Source organism: Rattus norvegicus, chromosome 4, assembly GCF_036323735.1.
Source record: "Rattus norvegicus strain BN/NHsdMcwi chromosome 4, GRCr8, whole genome shotgun sequence".
Lineage (NCBI taxonomy): Eukaryota > Metazoa > Chordata > Mammalia > Rodentia > Muridae > Rattus > Rattus norvegicus.
In genome coordinates this window covers 183,413,892-183,420,511 of record NC_086022.1, presented here as the reverse complement: position 1 = coordinate 183,420,511, position 6,620 = coordinate 183,413,892, and positions in this window count along the sequence as shown.

The following is a 6,620-nucleotide window of genomic DNA, read 5'->3' as shown; positions in this document are numbered from 1 at the left end:
TCTATAAAGTGAGTTTCAGTACAGCCAGGGTTTCACAGAGAAATCCCATCTGCAAAGAGGTGGGGGAGGGGAAGAGGGGAGGGGAGAAGAGGAGAGGAGAAGAGAGGAGAGGGGGGCATCATTGAGATGAAATCTTTTGGGAAGTATTTTCTTGGACTCAGCACTTCAGAGGCAGTCAAGGTTGTAGACTATCTAGCAGTTGAACTTGGTTATGTACAAAAGATTCCTATGTGGTACTAGTTTGTTGCACAATTGTGGAATGGAGCCTATGAGACAACCTGTACGTGCTGTGAGTGTTGGGACTAGATAAGTACAATTGTCCAAGCCCTTTGAGGCTCAGAAAATCATGAGTGAGTTCAAGACATTGAACACCAAGTTGTTTACACTTTTTGAATTTTGTTTGGCTTTGCTTTAATTGTGATTGTGCCCTGGTTCCTCCTCCTGGAACAGGACAGAGTGTTACTTATTTCTGATTTAATAGGAGCCTGCAGTTGAGAGAGGCTGGTATTTTAGAGAGACCTTATATATTTTAGAGAGCTTTAGGATATTTTGAAGAGGGTTTGAATTTGGAGAGACTTTAAATGTTTTAAAGTGTTTGATTTTTTTTTAAGACTGGGACCACAGCCTGGCTTGAGGGTACATCCCTATATTCTTAGCACTTAGGAGGCAGAGGGAGGCTGGCTGATCTCTGAGTTTGAGGCCAGCCTGGTCTACAGAGCTAGTTCCAGGACAGACAGAGCTACAGAGAGATACCCTGGCTCAAAACAAAACAAGGAAATAAAAAAGACGGGGACTTTGAAAGATGGAATGTTTTATATTGTGGAATTCATATTACCTTGCCATCTTGGGGATAAATGAGTTGAATAGTGATATGTTTGTGTGTTAAGTTGACAAGGGGTCAATTGCACTGGATAGTTTTATGTCAAGTTCTTATGTGTAAACTGTCTTGAGTAATGATTGATATCAGAGGGACCACCACACAGTAGGCAGTGCTACCCTTGGGCAGGTGGTTCTGAGTTGCATAAGAAAACAGATTAAGTTATGTAGAACTGGCCACTAAGTGGCATTCCTCCATGGCTTCTGCTTTAGTTCCTGCCTCCAGGTTCCTGCTTTTGTTTTGACCCCCTTCAGGAATGAACTGTTAACTGGAAGTGTAAGATAGAATAGACCCTTTGCGTCCCAAGTTGTTAAGACCTGCCCTTTCCAGGAGACTTTCTTCCCTGTGTATTGGCACCAGCTGCTTTTTTTCCTAATTAAACACCCATGATTTCCTTAGGGCAGAACTTGAGTCTCTTTAATCAAGTCTTTCATATTCTGAATAGAAACAAAGGGAAGGGCTGGATGGCTCAAGAGTTATAAACACATTTTTTTGAGTCTATTGACAGTTTTTGAAAAATCCAGAAGTACACCAGGACTAAATGGCAAACCATTCCTTTTACAAGAACTTGTAGCATTAAGTTAAATAACACTGGCTTGAAAAACCAGCTCTACCTTCTAAATGAAGAGACTGATTTTTTGTTACAATGAAATTGTAGTGTAGATCATAAAACCTGAGAGTCACAAAGAGTGAAACAAAGTTTTTATCAGAGCAAATTTTAAGAAAAAGGCGAGAGGAGAAGCTGTTGGCCATCTGTCTTCTTTCCACATGGTCATTCTAGTTCTTCCTGAGCACCTTTAGTGATTGTTGAAAGTGGGGTGGGGGGCGGCACAGGAGAGGAGGCTCACAAAACCGCCTGATTATCAAGTACTCTGAAAATGTTTATGAAGTCAAACATAAAATGTTAAATCATTAAGTGCTCTATAAAGTTCTGCTGGATAACTAAGCAAGCATGGTGCTCCAGGTATATTGGGCAGAGCCTTAGGAAAGGATTTGCACAAGGCCAAGCCTAGGACAGGAGAACAAACTCACTAGTGACCTGCCTGTTACCTGTTGTTGGAAATAAAAGCTTTTCCAAAGACACACTTTCTGCCTTCAGGTAACTGTTGAATACAAAGTTCAATTTCTAGCATTCGTTTTGTTTGGGCCAACCACTGAGGAGTTTAGGAAACCTGTAACAGGCCCGATGACAAACCCTACACTTATTTATACCCGTTTCCTGGTTGTTGTTGTTTTCCCCTAAATTTATACTCACAATACTTCCCTCTGTGCTTGTATGCTCAGATGATTGCATGCCTGGTTTTCAAGGAAGTCACCAGATTTTCCCATGCTTTGTTTCCCTTAATAAACAGTTTCTGTCAAATTCCTCTGGTTTTGGTGTCAGGCATGGAACCAAGGGCCTCCTGCAAGCTCAACAGTGATGACTGTTGTGATGGCTAAGAAACTCCATTTAATGCTAGGCATCCATCTTGGTTTGTCTCTGGCTCCAGTGCCTGGAAGATAAGTTCCCAGTAATCCTGACTCAGTGACCGTCACCCAGAAATATACAGCCGTGACAGTCTGCTTGTGCTGATATGACAAATTACTTTCTGGCTTCTGTAACCTGCTTGTACAGACGATCAAGGACTATTTTGAGGTAGCCTTGACTTCCTAATCTTGACAGAACAGAACAGCTCTTGCTTTACTTGTGCAGATTCCCAAGCTCTTCCTTTTCACTTTTATAAATCCTTCTTGCATTCCCCTCCACGAGGCACACCTCTGATTTGCCTGAGAGACTGTGTGGCCCTGCTTTAATGCATTCAGGTCATTGTAATCTGAATTGAGACTAGTGGTCTTGAATTCCATAATACTTTCTCTACTAAAGTTTCAGCCCTAACAGGGCGGTTTGGTGTCATTCTATCCTTCTGCTATATTTGTGTATACTGTCATTCCAACTTAAACATAAACATCAAAACTTGAAGCATGTTGTTAGTATTGAGTTTTAGATCAAGAATTTATGTCACTGGATCCAAACTGGTGGAGGGGAAGGCAGTGGGCTAATTTTCACGATCACATGTCTATTTGAATCATGTTTGCATCATGAAATTCATAGTTTAAAAGGATAGTCAGATGGGCCTCCTTCCTTCTTTCTTTTCCTGGCATTTGCAAAACGTTTTCCTGGAGTTGAGTTGTGGCACTTTGAGGATGACCAGCAATGACCATGACCAGACTCTGCAAACAGTTGGTGTGTATTCAGTGCTCCTCCTGACAGGCCTTGAAGGCTGCTGTGTTGAGAGCATCCCGAGCCATGGTATATTCTTCTCTGACCTCACAGCATGGTATAGAAAGGCTGGGGGGCTAGAAGCTCACATAGCTGGCCAGCTGCAGAGCCTGGCCTCCACCCCAGACCTTGGCTGGCCCTTTAATTCTCAGCCTCTCCTCCTTCCAGCTTCAGGACCCTTGGCCTAGATCTTGAGTTGAGGCGGGTCTCCTGTCATGCACACCAGGGCTCACCAAGGAATGAGTTGGTGTAAAATTTGCCCTGTCTTTCAGGGGACGCCGGTAGACGAAGTCTGTTTCCTGCAGAGCTAGAAGAGCTCTTAGCCAGTGATCTAGTTCCTTTACTGTGTAACCAAGGAAACGAGAATCTGCAGATGCTACACACACACACTGTTGGGAAAGGGTGCAGGAAGAGAGAAATCAGGGCTATAAAGAATTGTCACACAGAAGGGACTCAGGGGTCAGGAAGCATGAGGATGTTCACAGATGGGACAAGGTAACTGCCTTGAGTCCTTGCCTTGACTTCCCTGAAATGGTGGGCTCACCTAGAATCGTGGGCAGAAATGAACCTTTGCTCCCCTAACTTGCCTTCTTGTTTTTTGGTCCGGATATTTTAATCACAGTTAACAGAAATCAAACTGGGAAAGTGGCCCAAGCAAAGCTCTGCAGGAAATCAGTTGTGAAGTGACACATTGGACTGTGAATTGGAGAGGGGGAAGTTTCTAGAACTTTCATAGGAATATATGATCCTTTATCTGGAAAGTGCAAACAGAAAGCTCCTGCACAGTCCACGAGCCGAAGACTGCAGCCGTGGCTCAGAAGTAATGTGTACAGTGTGTGTGTGCCTGTAAATCACTGAAAAGAAAGACCGAGCGAGCGTGGAGGAAAGATGTATCTCCTGGGCGTGAGGAGTTATTGAATATCTGAGCCAGAGAGCAGGGGTTTGTGGGAAGGCAATTTCCTGGGTCCGTTCACAAGGACAATGAATCACAGCTGAGAACTGCGTCACTAGGGCAGGAGGCCAGAGGGTGACGTGTCCAGAAACCCTGAGGTGACTGGCAAGCACTCATGCAAGAGCTTATGGACACTTCCCGGAGCCCATGTCAGGGCTCCACTCAGCACCAAGTGAGGGATGGCCCATGCTGCCCCAGCATGCTCTTAGGAACTCAGACTAATTGCTGCTGCTCTTCCCACATTCTCATCTAGCTCTGAGTCTTCATTCTGCCCCTTGGGACTGTTCCCACACAGACGACATCTTCCTAAATCGTACCCACCTGTCACTTAGGAATAAAAACCACGGAGGCCACCCATGTGGGTAATTAGTGCTAATTAAAAACAAATCAAAACTTCCTGAGACAGGAAGGGACAGGGTCTTTGTATGCCGCTTTATGACCTTGAATTTACGGGACTCGCTCTGTCTGTCTGTCTGTCTGTCTTGGCCTTCTAGGTGCTGAGATTACAGATGTGAGCACTATATCTAGCTGTTAGTATTCATTTCAGGTCTCTTCTATGAAGGCTCAGCAGCCAGTGACCTAGGGGGAGGACATCCGCAGTAGGCATTGTATCTGGCCAGTGCAGCCCAGCTTATGCAGAGTTCAGTGCTGCGAGGCCAGGGGAGCTGACACACGGGTAGGACAATTCCTGACCCTTTCTCACCCATTTTCCTCCGTGAATGGCTATTGCGTGGGGTAAGCAGGGAGGTGTGGGGGTGCAAGTATGCTGATGATTCGTTCTAGTGCTTTCTGCATCTGTTCCTGGTAAAACAGAAAAGCCAGTTATCAGCTGAGGGTGGTTGGGGAGAGGAACTCGAGATGAAAGATGGCGGTGTGTGTAGCTGGTTGTAGAGTAAGAGGGAAGGGTGGGAGAGAACGGCTGTGGTGGGTCCCCCGATGCAGGCAGCCTCGAGTTTAAGGAGGGGCCACCGCATGGAAGCAGATGCTGAGTTACTCTGTGTCGACTTTTGCAGTAGCAAAGTGGGAGGGAGAGCATCCTGGATGTGGGCGTTCTTATCCATGAGTCCGGCGTGGATCTGGTTGCGTCTGTTGCTCTGATGAACACCATGACCAAAAGCAGTAGCTTGGGGAAGGAAAGGGTTTGCGTATGCTTCCATTTCCACATCATAGCCCATCACTGAAATCACGGCGGGAACCTAAGGCCGCACGGCTTGCTGTTCTATGCCGAATTACCTCCAGTCGGAGAAGTCACAGCCAAGGAAGTCCGGCAGGAGCCATGGTGTATGCTGCCTGTAGGCTCGCTCACCGAAGGCTTAGGTAGCTTTCTTAGTCCTCCTGCCCAAGGAGGGTGCTGCTCACAACCAATGAGGCCCATTACAGTAATTAATCATCAATATAATTCCCCACGGACATGCCTGCAGACCAACCTTACCTAGGCAATTCCTCAGCCCAGGCTTCTCCTCTCAAAATGGCTCTGGGCTGTGCCAAGTTGATAATTAAGGTTAGCCAGGACAGCCATTATCTTTAAACACGATCGACTTTAAAGTAAACCTAAATTCTACATATTCCAACACTGTCAAGTGTGCCAGCGAGCTCATTTTCAAGTCCTTCAAAGTACACATAAATCTCAAGTTTCACACAGCCCAAGTACCGGCCTTGGTCATAGTTACTTAACTGGAAATGTGACAAAAGCAAGAGGGAATAATTACTCCTAGGGGGAGTTGGTAGCAGGTGGACGAGCCAATGAGGAGTGGTAAGAGGAGGCCTAACTGAGCTGGCTCAGTCTGAGACAGCAGTCTCACTGAAGATGTGGCTGGACACAAGAGAGGTTATGGTAGTGCCCAGGGCAGCAGTGCCTGAAAATGGCAGACCATGGTAACACACAACCGGCACATCTTCTCTCATGATCATAAAGTTCCTGATGCGGAACGTGCTGGTATAGGCAGCAGGTGCCCAGAATGAAGGTGGCTCTCATAGACTGAGCTCAGGAAGGGGAGGAGAGCCCGGTGCATGGAGTGAGTGGGCAGTGAGAAGGGAACCATCATCCAGAAGGAGGCGCCAGGCAGACCCATTTGGTGTTCATCACACTCTTTACTCTCTGAGCGTAACTTGGCTTTTCAGTCTGTATATTAAAACACGGTGTCTATATATACCATTAGGCTTTGAGAGCGCTTTGTCTGGATTGGCAATAATGACAGCTGGATGCAAACATTCGGCTTCCTCTTCAGTGTCCAGTTCATGCTTTTGCAGCACAGTGGTCTGCCTTATTGGACTCTCTGTAATCTGCTCCTGTGATCAATCATTTCCGTATCAAGGTGAGATAGCAGTACAATAAACAAAGGGTCCTTTTGCAGTAGTGCGGTGGGTAGACCTGTGGGTGGAACTCATGACCTCTTCCTCTCTTTGTCTCTATCTTCGTGTAATCTCCTCCCTCTCTTACTGGGCAAGAACTTGACCTAGGGATTAGCTTCAGGCAAAAGTTCTACTTCATCGTATTTATGATTCCACACTTGGTGTGAGTCTTCATCTGG